Genomic DNA, 14,641 nt, shown 5'->3' with positions numbered 1-14,641 from the left:
AGTAGCTCATTTGGGGGCGTCGTGATCTCGTCGCTCTTAGCTTACTTATTAAAGCGGTAATTTAGTCGCTCTTCGCCCCGTGGCTCCTCCTTAGCTGTTTTCCTAGGTCGGGTCTATTTTTTCGTTATTTAAAATATTTTCGTAATTATGTTTACGCGTTTTTATAATATAAAAAAGTTTATATTAATATAGTTAATAATATAATCGGTAGTTATAATATTATAATTTAATCGGGGCATAATGATTCCGTTCTAGCGAATAAGGTTTTAACCGTATAGTTAAGTCGGGTTATAATATTATCCTCTCTTTTTTTTAACCGTTTTATTTTTAAAGTATTAATTTTATAAATATCCTAATTATTTATATTATTAAGTTATAATAAGTTTCTTTTTATTATTATTTTTTATTATGATATCTATTTATTATAACTAGTCGTATCGAAAAATCTCGGTTTAAAAAAATTATCGCGCGTTTAGCTCTTGCCGCTAACGTGGAATTTACGGGTAACTTAATTAATATGCCTTATACTCGTTATTTTCGCCAAAACCTGGCTTGTTATATAAATGAGAAGTCGTTTCGTTATTCGGAATACGTTTAGGTTAATCGTTTTTATAATAATATTTTTATTATATCGGCTTTAACGAAGCTAGCTATTTAATAAAAAAAGTTAAAGGCGGAAGAGTTAAATATAAAAGAGATTTTATTCTTTTTATAAACGTAATTATTTACCGCTTTAGGTTGTTTAGCCCGTTTTTATTATATAAAGAAAGTCGTAATAAAAAAGCGTTCGGAGGCGTTTCATTAAGGAATATAAGAGCTGAATAAGGAGGACGGTATTTCCTCCTCGATTACCGATTAAGAGAACTTCGTTCTTAATAATTTATGTTTTTTAAATATTTTTAAAGATATTAATTAATTATTTTTTAGTTTAATAAGTTTTTTTAAGCTTAGGCCGTTAATTTTTATAAGGGAAGCTCTTTTTCGAATTTTTAGAGTTTTTCCGCGGCGTTCGTTAAGTGTTTCCTAAGTTTCTAGGTATTGTCCTCTAGTAGGTAGCCTTCTTATTAGACGAGGTATTAGAAGCTTCGTTTTTTCTTCTTTTTATCGATAATTTTATTGATTTCGTACTTGTATTAATTTATTTCGACTTTTAATTATATATTGATTAAGGTTTTCTCGGCCGTTGGCTCGAGTAATGAAATATAAAATATAGGGTATATCCGTATTATTTTAAATAGCGATAGTTAGTAATTAGTTTTTAAAATAGCTTTTATAATTTTAAATGGTCTTATCTTTTTAAAGTCTAATTTATCGCTTGGTCGCTTTATTTTAATATTTCGTTATAGGAAATAAACTTTTTCTCCTTTTTTAAAAGTTAGTCTTTTTAACCTTGTCTAGTCGGCGTATCCCTTTATTCGTTATTAGAGGAAGGTGAGGTCTTGCTGTAATATAATTTAGAGTTCTTTTAGTTTTTCGATTTATATGGTCGCGATTAGTGCTAGCTCTCCTTTTAAAGGGTTTTTAATAGTTTTTAAATCGTACTCGTAATTCGCTCGGAATGGTAAGATACGTATTACTTTATTATTTACGCTATTATAAATAAATTAAGCTATAAATAATAGTTATACTTAATTATTTTATTTATAATTAATATAGTAATGTAAGTACTATTCTAAAGTTTAATTTATCCGCTCGGTCTATTTATTCGTTTAAAGGTGGTAAGCCGTAGATAGTTTATACTTAACTCTAAATTATACTATAAGCGATTTCTAGAATTTAGCGGTAAATAGTTTATCTTTATTAGAGATGATCGTTTCGGGCAGCCCGTACTAGCTGACGATTATTTAAAAAAATATGTATACTAAGTTATTAATATCGCTAAATTCTTTATATAGTAAGAAATAGGTATATTTCGTAAATTTATTCGTAATTATTAAGATATTATTATAATCGATCTTAATTAGAGGTTTTTTTAATAGGGGCAGCTTAATAACGAAATTAAGTGCAATAGTTTTCTATACTTTATTTAGTAGTAGGATCGGCTGTAGCTCTCCGTACGGCCGGTGTTAAGTAGCTTTTACTTTATTATAGAGGTTATACTTACTAATCACTTTAGCCACGATTAGCTTGAGGTTTTTATAATCGAATTATTTAGTAATCCTTTTCTAGGTTTTAAATATTCTTTGGTATTTATGTATAGGGTGCTCGTAGAATTCTTAAATAAAGTTTTCGCGGTACTGCTTAGGGATATAGATCTTGTTTTGATAAAAGGCGAGACCGTCGCGGTTTTCGAAGTGATCTTTAAAGTAGTTCGCGAGGTTAGAGGTTTAATTAAATTATTAGAATTTAGTAACTTAATCGTTATTATATTAGACGTAGTTCGTAACGTTTAATTATTTTAACGGTATAAGGTTACCGTTTTAATTATAAATAAGAATAATCCGCGTTTCGAGTAAAACTTCTTCTTAATAGTCCGGTTATTAGTTTAATACGTTAACGTAACCGTTCTCGTTATTCTTTTAATAAATAATAATAAGGTTAAATTTTAATAAGAATTTAAACTATTATATTTATTATTTATTTAATTCTTTAATAATAATAAACATTATAAGGTTTTTATAATCGGTATAAACCTTAATTAGTTTTATTATTTTATTAAAATAATATTTCTATTTTTCGCAAGCTTTAATAATAGTTATTAATTCTTTATTATAAATTTAATAATTAAACTCTAATCTATTAAACTTTTTCGAGAAGAATATAACTAAGTGTGATTTTTTATTATCGTTTCATTAATTAAATTATCTTTTAATCACGTAATTTAATACGTCGATTTTAATTTTAAAGGGTTTAAATAAATTTATTATATAAAGTATTAATTCGTTAAGAATTCGTTTTTTAATATCGTAAAAAGCCTTATTTTTTTTCTTTATTTATTAAAATAGTTTATCCTTTTTTATCAGGTTCGTTAAAAGTATCGCTATCCTGCTAAATCCGGGGACGAAAATCCGGTAATAGTTAGCTAGTTTTAAGAAGGATTTAATTTCCGTAGCGCTTATAGGCGTGAACTACTTTTTAACTATTAAAATTTTCGAAGGTTTTATTCAGATTTCGCTCGGGGATATTACGTATTTTATAAAAGTAACGAATTATAAATAGAATTCGTTTTTTTTTAAATTAATTAATAGGTTAATGTTTTATAGCTTTTAAAATATTAGCTTTACGTACTTCCGGTATTATTTATTATTTTCGGAATAAATAAGGATATTATTGAAATATATTATAACGAAGTTATTAAAGTATTTTCGTAAGATATAATTAATTATAAATTAAAAGTTAATTAGTATGTTAATTAAATTAAAAAGCATAGCTTAATATTCGAAATAATTATATTTAGTTCGAAACGCGGTTTTTTATTCTTTTCCTTTTTTAATTCGGATTAAGTTATATATATTAAAGAGGTCGAGTATTATAAAGATCTTAACGTATAATAACTTATTTTATAAATCGCTAATTAAAAAGAAGAAGTACCGGTTTTTAATAATAATTTTATTAAGCTTTTAATAATCGATATATATACGTTATTTAAGTTTCCCGTCCTTACTCTTTTTTGGAATAAAGAGGATAGGGAAGCCTGCTAACGACGTAGATAGTCGTATAATTCTTTTCTCGAGGTTTTTTATAATATATTTTTTAAGGCTTATTCGTACTCCTAGTTAAGTTTATATATAGATATAAATAAGGGTTCCTTCTTATTTTTAAAAGGTATTTTATAATTTCACTATATATAAAGCGGTAAGCTTATTTTTAATTTCTTATTAAAAAGTGTTTCGAATTACCGATACTTTTTTAATATAATCGTTATAATATTCGGTTTAAGTTTTTTAATAATAATATATATTTTAAATATTTTAAATTTATTAAGGGGTCGTTTTTAAACCGTTACTTATTAATTAAACCTCTTTTTATATATTTTATTAAAATTAACCTATTTTTTAATTAATTTTAAAATTATTTACCCGTAATTAAAGTATTTTTAAAATTATATCGTATTTTATAACGTTCGTAATATTATACGTAATTTATTTATAACGCTTTTCGATATCGACCGGAAGGTTCGCGACTTCTTTTTATACTTCTTTATTATCGTAAATTATAAATTCTTTATCGATAGTTTTAAATTAATATAAGGCGTTTTTTTATTATTATTCGAATTTAAGGTAATTAACGATTCGTAATAAAATATAGTTTTTTTACGTTCCGCTATTAAGTAACACTTTAATATAAACTCTTTTTATATTTATTATTAATATAATACATTTATAAATAACTCGATTATCCGTTATTTAATATAAGGATTTATTTTAATCTACTTATTATTATCCTTTTATAATAGGCGGCGTTTATTTTTCGAACACTACTCCTATAAGTAATTAATAATTTCTTACGATCGATCCTCGTATCGTTGCTATTATTCCCTTCGTTCTCTATAAGGCGCTTTTTAGTATACCGGTAGGGGTGTTTCTATACTCTTTCCCGTGCGAAGTGCTGTTCCTAATACTTAAGATTTAAGTTTTTTTTATAATTCGAAGGTTTGTTAAGTTCGCGGTAATTTATAAACGCTTTATAAATTCTTTAATATATTAAAGGGGTTCTTTTATTAAGCGTATACTTATAAATCCTAGAAGTATTAAGCGCTCTCTTTTAAACGTTTATAAGCTCGCGATTTTTCCTAGGCGTATTTAAAGTATTAATTCTTAAAACACTCCCTTTAATTTCGTTTTTTTAAATAGTATTATTATAGCTATCGTAAATCTTTTTATACTAATAGGTACACGCGTCGTTTATCGAGGATCGACGTTCGGATCTTTTTAATAATATAATCCGAATATAATTACGTAATAAGTCGTTTACCGATCTTTTAAAGAAACTACTCGTACTCGAGTTTCTTCGCAAAGTGTTTTATATAAGCGTCGTATACGCATAAGATCTATAAGAGCGTGAAATACTTTTCGTATATAAAGGAAATTCGTAAGTTGTTTTTTACGGCGTAATTACCGTAAATCTTTTAATTAAAACCGGCCGTAATAAGTATTTAATATAAATATTTCGAATCGGGGTAAGGAGTACCGGGGATAATTAATTACCCGTCGGTTTTTAAGTTTCTAAGCTTAGCGATCTCGTATATTAATTCGTTTATTAATATATTTATTAAACGTTTATAATTTATAAATTATTTTAATTAGTTCGTAATATTATTTATTAAATTATTATTTTTATTATAAAAAAGGGTTATTTTTTTTATATTATCGCGACGCTTTAGCTATAATCCTTTTTATTTTTCGAAGCTTTAAAAAACTATTCGATACTTTCTTTATTCGCTAAATAAAAAGCGTACTTATCGTTATAATAAGTTATTTAAGATAAGTTATTATATTTAATAATAACGTTATTATTTTTAATAATTATTATAAAAGTATTTTTTACCTTAATAATATTAACGTGTTATTCGTTTAAAACTCGTTAAAAATCCTTTTTTAATACTTAATATTTTCGAACGTAATATCTTTACTTTTAATAATTATAATAAATAACGCGTTATTTCTTATTTTATTTATTATATTTAATAACGTCGAAGTTTATAAGTTTATCGTAATAGCTATACGCCGTAATATTTTTAAGCGGTATATAGTTATATTAACGTAATCGCCCTATATTAATTAAAGTTCGACTAGTTTACCGCTAAAGTCCGCCTTATTTTTCGCGGCGTCCGTATATACGAATATCGATTTTAATAATAAGCTTTATATACGAAAAAAAGTTATTAAGGGCGTTAAGCCGGCTAAATTCGTTTTTAACGTTATTCTTTAATTCTCGGTAATATATTATAATTTTCGTAACTTCGGTATAGTTTAGTCGAGCTATGATACGCCGGAACTCGGCTATATAAGATACGGTTAATCCTTTTTATTTAAAGGTTTTAAGTTCCCTCTCCGCTTATCGTTTTTTATCGAGGTTTTAAAACAATAATTTAAAGGCTTGTTCGAAGCCGTCGTAGCTTTCGAAAATACGTTATACCTCCGTACGGTATAGCTTAATTTATTAATCGTTTTTTATAAGTTCGTTTAAATAAGGTTCGAATTAAGCGAGTACCTTATTTTTAAAAAATAAGGCGGCGTAGATAACTCGTTAAGTAACGTTTTAGAACGTTTTTTTATAAAATTATTAATAAGTTTTAATTTAAATAAAAAAGCTTCGAAAGTTTTTATTTATTTCGTTAAAAAATATTAATATATTAATCTTTATATCTTTTTTTAATATAATAGGGGTTTAAATAATATAAGTAATTATACGGAGGAGATATACTTTTTCGCGTAATTTATCGATATTATAAGGTGTTTATTTTAAGGTGCCTTTAATTAGGAATTCGTTACGCTTTTTTTTAAACTTAATATAATAATATTAATAATTAGCGCTCTCTTGTTTAAATTTTTTAATTCGTTTAACTAGCGTTTATTAAATAGGTCCGTTATTATTATTATTATTATCGACGTGTATAATAGGGTCTTATTAAGAGGTATTAAAGGTAGTAATAAGAGTCTTTCTTTATCGGACGATATTATTAAGGCTAGGTATAGATATAGTTTTTATAGTATTATTATTCGAAGGTTTAAGTAGTAATTCGTAAGAATAAGAGTAATTAAAATATAACGAACGTTATTTAAGTTTTAAAAGAAACTTAATAAAACGTATTAAAGTTTATATTAATAATATAAGAGAGTATTTAAACGTGTAATACAAGTCGCTTTTATTAATATAATAAATAATAGCTTATAAAAATAAAGATAATTAAAAAGTATAAATTTTAAAAATATTTATAATAAAATTATTAAAGTTATTTATTTTATTAATAAATTAAAATTAATATTTAAATTAATTATTAAAATGAAAAATATTTATATAAAATATATAAAAAATATTCGTTATTATATATTTAATCTCTTTTTTTATTAATTTATTAAATTATTTAGCTTACTTTCGTATTTTAATAATCCGGGTGATCCCTTCGTTAATTAAATTACCGGCTTACTTCGTTATTTTTAATGATCCCCGTGATCCTTTACGTGACATTATTTTTACTACTTTTTTAAGTCGTATTTAGCCTGCTGTTATTCGAGATACCGTCGCCGTGGTCGCCGTGCGTTTTTATAGTATAGGTGCGTTTATATTAGTATAGTTAGTAACGCGGTCGGTAGCCGTAACATCGTAATTTAGGCGGGGTATCGTAAATCCGGCCCGGTGATTTATAGGTCTTTAGCCGTATAATTAAGTTAAGTTGTAATACGTAGTAGTTAGTTTAAACGCACTATAATATTATATTTATTTTAAAGCCGGTTTTATTAAAAATTTATATATTTATATTTATAATATCGTACTTAGTTTTAATATTTATAATTAATATAAACTAGTTAAAAATAATACTTATATTTTTATAAAAAGCCCTCTAGTAATTATATCGACGGTTTATTTAAGTTTTAAAGTTTAAGTTACGGTTAATAAAACGTTTAATTTAATACTTATTAATATAGTTGCCGCCGCGTAATTTTAAAAAAAATAGTTATATTTCTTATAATATTAATATTAAGAAGTATTTTTTAAATATTTAAATTAATTATATAATTATAAAGCACTTTTTTTAATTAGATTTAAGTCATATTATAAATATCGAACTTTACGTAGAGCGTTAATACCGCGGAGTTAGTCGCTTAAAATAGCTCGGGGAACGTTGTATACTTTCGCAGTAGCTTTTTAATTAATTCGATTCGAACGTTTTCGCGTCGCTTAAATTATTAAAACGATACGATCTTTTTTTAATTAAATCAGTATTATAGTTATAGAGATATTACGTATTAAAGTTTAATTATATAGGTTAAAAGAAAGTAGCCGACTTAATAGTATAGCCGACTTAGTGGTAAACCACGTTAATAACTATTAAATATATAAAATAAAAAAGTTAATATATTTTACGATTTTTATTTATTTAAAGTTAATATTACTTTATAAATTAAGCTTATAAATATAGTTTATTAAGCGATTAAATAATAAGATTAACTTCTAGTATTTAAATTTATAATAAAATAAACTTAAATTAAATAAAATACTTAAATAAATACATTTAATTATAAATAAAAGGTTTTTATTACTTTTTAATTTTTAATAATTATAAAAGTTATATTATAAAAATACTAATATTATTATATTTAATATATTTCTTTATTTATTTAAACCTTTAAATATAGTATTTTATTTATTATTAAATCGTGCTTTTTTTTAAAAAAATTAAGCTATTTATTAAAGCGTTAAAAAATAATATTATAAAGCTAAAATTTTTTATTAGTTTTAAAGCCAGGTGTTTTAAAATTTTTATTAGGAAAAGTTAAATCTAGGTTTTATATATTTAGTTTAATACTTTATTATTTGTATAAAATAATTAATAAGTTAAATCTACGTTTTTAAAATTTAATATTTAACTCGTCGCGTTTAAAGATAATTAATACCTATAATTTTTAAGCGCTATTTAATTTTTAAGAAATAATTAAACATTTTATTTTTATTTATTAAAAGAGATTTTTAATATTAATTTCAAAAATTATAAATTAAATAAAAAAGGGATATATATAATAATTTATAAAAGATTAATTTAATATTTTTTTTAATATTAAAAAGTTAAAGAATCGCGCGTTTAATTTAAAAAGCCTTTATTATATAAGAATTTTAAGAGTTATAAAATAAAAGAGTAAAAAAAAGCCGTTTAGCGATTAATAAAAACGAAATAAAGAGTTTATTAAAACGAAATACATTTAATAAAAAGCGTTATAATATTTATAGCGAAATAAGTTATAATATATAAATATATAAAAAAGATATAAAATAAAGTAACGAATTAAATAAAGCGTAATTTTAATTAATTTAAAATATTAAAATTAAATTAACTTATATAAAAATAAATATAACCGACTTAATAATATAAATAATTTAATAATAAGTTATATTAACGTAGTTTATAATTAAATAAATTATATTATTAAACGAGTTACTTTTATATAAATTAACTTAATTATAACGCTTTAAATTAATTAAAATTACTCGTTATTTAATTCGTTACTTTATTTTATATCTTTTTTATATATATATATATTATAACTTATCTCGCTATAAATATTATAACGCTTTTTATTAAATGTATTTCGTTTTAATTAACTCTTAATTTCGCTTTTATTAATCGTTAAACGCTTTTTTTTACCTTCTCGCTTTATAACTCTTAAAATTCTTAAATAATAAGGGCTTTTTAAATTAAACTCGTAAATTTTTAATTCTTCGACGTTTAAAAAAATTAAATTAATCGTTTATAAAGTATTAATTTTTACGTATATAAAAGTTATTAATTACGTTATTATACTTATACCTTTTATTATTTAACTTATAATATTTAAAATTAATATTAAAAAGCTTTTTTTATAAATAAATACTTTATTTTTAATAAAAAGTATTTAATTATTTATTAAAAATGAAATAACGCTTAAAAGCTATAAATATTAATTATTTTTAAACGTAATAAATTAAATTTAAGCGTTTAAAAACATATATTTAATTTATTAATTATTTTATTTAAATAGTAAAATATTAAACTAAATACGTTAAATTTAAATTTAATATTATTTTTTATAAAAATAGTAAAATATGCGGTTTTAAAAATATGTTACACCCCGACCTAATCATGCAGCCAAAGACCCCACTCACCGGCACGGAACGGACTTACCATGCCCCGACCAGGCTATGATACCACCACTTGCGACCAAACCACCAGCTATAACAACATGAACTCAATCACACTCTAATAGTGTACAACAACTACGACGGCACCAGCCCGCACAGCGATGGGACGAATGCGATTAGATATAAAAACAAAAAATGGCAAATCACGTAACGAACTATGGGGACAACGGAAGCACGGCGCCTAGAATAAGCCGACTAGAATAGATCACCGTAAGCTAACAATAGGATCACTGTGAGCTAACGGGTGATCTAACGGATTAGTAGAGGAGAGATTAAATATATAATAATAAACGTTTCTTATATATTTTATATAAATATTTTTTATTTTAATAATTAATTTAAATATTAATTTTAATTTATTAATAAAATAAATAACTTTAATAAATTAATTATAAAAAATTTTAAATTAATATATTTTAATTACTTTTATTTTTATATCTATTATATATTATATTAATAAAAGCGGACTTTTATTACACGTTTAAATACTTTCTTATATTATTAATATAAACCTTAGTATATTTTACTAAGTTTTTTTTAAATCTCGGATAGCGTTTATTTTAAAATAATAAAGAATTTTAATTTCGTAATATAATTTATTAACGCTTTTATAAATAATTTAATTTTTTTTAATATATACGCTTTAATAATAAATAAAGTATTATATTTAAAAGTTAAAATAAATAAAAAAAAGTAATGAAATATATTATAAATAACGTATTTTATAAGCGAATATCTTATATAAGCGAATATCTCACTTTTATAAATTTCTTTATAACCTTAACCTTTTTTTATATTCTTTTATATTCGAAAATACTATAACTTTAAAAAAAAAAGTAACATAATTTTAACGTTTTAAACGTTTTAAAAAAACTTAACTTTAAATATATAAAAAGCTATATTAATTTATTACGTTTTATTAAAAACTTTACAACGTAAATAAAATAACTAACTTATACGATACGAAATACTTACGATTTCTCGAAAATTTTTAAATTTTAAAGAAAATACGATTATATAATATAATTAAACTTTCGAACGCGTTTTAATTAAAGAATCGATTATTTAAAAATCCTTTATAAAGATTTCGACGCGTATCGCGCGTAATTTACCCTCGTATAAAATATAATTAATAACTATAAGATTTAAAAAGAGGATATTTATAATTTCGACGAGACCGAGTTTATTATAAGTTAAATCTCGTCGGAAATAATCGTAACCACCTTTAATAAACATAAAAGGCCTAGGGTAGTTTAATAAAAGAATTAATAATAAGTTATAATTATTTAAGGCGTCGGATCGTATAATTACGCCATCTTTTCGTATATTATATTTATCGAGAAAACGTACCTTTTTTTTAGTACGAAAACAGCCTATTACCGAAGGACTAAGTAATTATAGTTACTAAAAACGGCTGGACTACGAACGAGAGAGGCGAGGACTAGATTCGATACTTAAATAAATATACGAAGTTTTATATAAAAAATATTTATCGCCTATTAATTCTTAACGGCTATAAGAGCTATTATTTAATAGCCTTCGAGCTTTATTGTAAAAAAAACTCGATTATTATACTTTATATACTTTTTTATTCGTTATATAAGCTTTAACCTTTTAATATTAATTATTTTCGTGCGTTAAAAAAGTTATACGAGAAAGAAATCGAGGGTTTATACGAGCGCATATTACTTATTTTTAAAAGAGGACTTCTTACTAATGTTCTTAAAAGCGTTCTAGGCGAATTTTATTATTTTAAATATCTAAGGAGGTTTTTAAAGTATAAGACTTATACCGTATAATTTAAAATCTATTATTTTATAATTAAATATAAAGTTATATATATCGACGCTTTCGGCGACCTCTCTCGGCTTACTTATACTTTAAGAATTAAAAACCTTAAATAATTTAATAAAAGCTTAATTTTAAACCGAATACGTAAGAAATCGAATCGCGCGGTATTAAAATAACTTCTCGATATTAATTTTCACTAAACTTAATTAAATTATAAAAGGTATAACGCAGGCTATATACCGGCTCGCTTTATTAAAAAGTAAGGTAATTATATTATAAAACGCGAATAAAATGCTTAGCCGGCGCCGTCGTACGAAAAAGAAACGCCTATAAGATAAAAAATCACTTAATATATAAGCTAAAAAAGACTTATAGTTTTAAAAAAACGTTAATAATTAATTATAAAACGAATTACATCGAATAAATAGTTATATAAAAACGTTTAAAACGCGCTTATAACGTTATAAAATCTATAGAAAGCTTAAATATAATACTTATATTTATTAAAATAATATAAAAGTATTTAAAAATTCCGCTTAATTTTAATATATTAAATATATTATAATAAAATTAGTTTATACTTTATTAAAAAAGTATTATAATACGTTTAAATTAATTATTACGCTATAAAATAAAAGCTTTAAAAATAACTAAACGATTATTTTTATTTAATTCTACGCCTTAAGTATTACCCCGCGAGGGACTAACCTACTGATTATAATATTATACCCCCTCTTTAAGGGCATGCCCTTATTACTAGGGCGATAAACTCTTAGTAACCGTATGATTTTATTTAAGCTCGGTATAGAGAAACCCTAAAGCTTTTATATAGAGAACTAATCCGTAGAAGGCCTTGCCTACTTACTAGCGATCTTGCCTAGGTAGTTAAAGAGAGAGCTCTTGTCCGGCAAGTGTGAGAATTAAACCTACGTCTCTTATTTAATAGGTATATCTAGTTATTATATTATAGTGCGTTTAAATTAATTACTATATTTTAAAGTAAAAGCTTTAAAAATAATTAAACGGTTATTTTTATTTAATTATATACTTTAAGTATTACCTCGTAAGAGATTAACTCGTTAATTATAATAAAAAAGTATAAAAGAATAAAATATTCGCTTATAAAATACGTTAATAATAATATTATTCTTAAGATATTCTTTAAATTTAATTAAAATATAGCTTTTATAATTATTTAAAATTAAAAAGTAATAAGAGCTTTTTTCACTTTTTAATATATTTATTAAAATATTAAATTTAGTTTAAACTCATTTTATTATTAATTTAATTATTAAAAGTTAATTTAATTACTTAATCGCTTAATAAATTATTATTACGACCTGACTTAATTATACGGCTAGACCCACCCTTAGTATAGCGACACGATATCTCGAGGCGCTTATAAAAACTAGCACTAAGATTTACCCCACCAGTTAGCGCTAACGAACCCACTTACGATAATAAACCCCGCTACACCGCTACGATACCACGATAACTAATACTATAATAATAGCACGACAAGACTAGCTAGCTATAAGTAGGTAAGAATAAATAAAGTAATATAAATAGCTAGAAATAAGTTATATAATAATTAAATAAGACGTAATTTAATAAAATAATATTAAATAATTTAATTATAATTATTAAGTAATATTATATATAATTAATAAAAGAGAGACGAGATATATAATAATAAATATTCTTTATATATTTTATATAAACATTGATCTTAATTTATTAATAAAATAAATAACCTTAACGACTTTATTATATAAATACCTTCACTCGACCCCTTATTACTACGTTACGATTTAGCTATTATATATTATATTAATAAAGGCGTTACTTTTATCGCACGTTTAAATACTCTCTCGTATTATTAATATAAACCCTAGTACGTTTTATTAGGTTTCTTTTAAAACTTAAATAACGTTTATTATAATTATATTTATAAGATTAATTTATAAGGATTAAAAATAGCGAAATATATTAGCTTTATAAATTAATACATTTAATAGCCGTTAATTATTTTTAATTATTAATTTAAATTAACTTTACTTTTTATATTAATTAATAAGTATAACGAGTATTAATTTAATTATATTTATTATTAAATTAATCTCGTTAAAACTTTATATTTAACTTTTATATTTTTAATTAATATAAACTAGTTAAAAATAATATATATATTTTTATAAAAAGCTTTTTAATAATTATATTAATAGTTTATTTAAGTTTTAAAGTTTAAACTATAATTAATAAAGCGTTTAACTTAATACTTATTAACGTAGTTATTATTATATAATATTATAAAAAAACTAATTATATCTTTTATAATATTAATATTAAGAAATATCTTTTAAGTATTTAAATTAATTATATAATTATAAAGTATTTTTTAATTAAATTAAACTTATATTATAACTATTAAATTTTATATTATAAAATTTAACTATTAATTTAATAATTTAAAATAGTTTTATCTTTTTAAATAAAATCGATATTATAAATATAAAAATCTTATATATTAAAGTTTAAAAAAAAAAGAACTTATATAATAATATAATTTATTTAATAATAAATTATATTATATATATTTAATATAATAAGTAAAAAGAAAAAATAAATTAAAAGTAACTTTTAAAAATAACTTATTAACTAATTAATAAATACTAAAAAATATATAAGGGTTAAAAAGTAAGGGGTAAGTAACCGGGGGGGGGTTAAATTTATTTTAAAGGGGACCTCTATACTACAGTAACTAGATTAAGGCTTTCCAGTGAAGCACTTGATTAAAAATTAACACCGGCCACCTGTATCATTAATATATTTCAACTGCCAATCGAATTACAGCCCTTTCCATGCTTGCTTACATGATAAACGTTAATAAGCCTCTTACAGCCCAGTATCTGACTGAAACAGCAAAGAGAGATGAAGATGGAGCTTTTCCACCAATTCTAGTGTCGAGCCAGACTGTTTACCGGACCTGACCTCAAGACCAGTTCCAATTATA

The sequence above is a fragment of the Apiospora phragmitis genome, assembly GCF_038363925.1.
Source record: "Apiospora phragmitis strain CBS 135458 chromosome Unknown utg000010l:1.0-9815664.0:1.0-9183399.0, whole genome shotgun sequence".
In the NCBI taxonomy this organism is placed as follows: Eukaryota; Fungi; Ascomycota; class Sordariomycetes; order Amphisphaeriales; family Apiosporaceae; genus Apiospora; species Apiospora phragmitis.
This window is presented reverse-complemented; position numbering follows the sequence as displayed.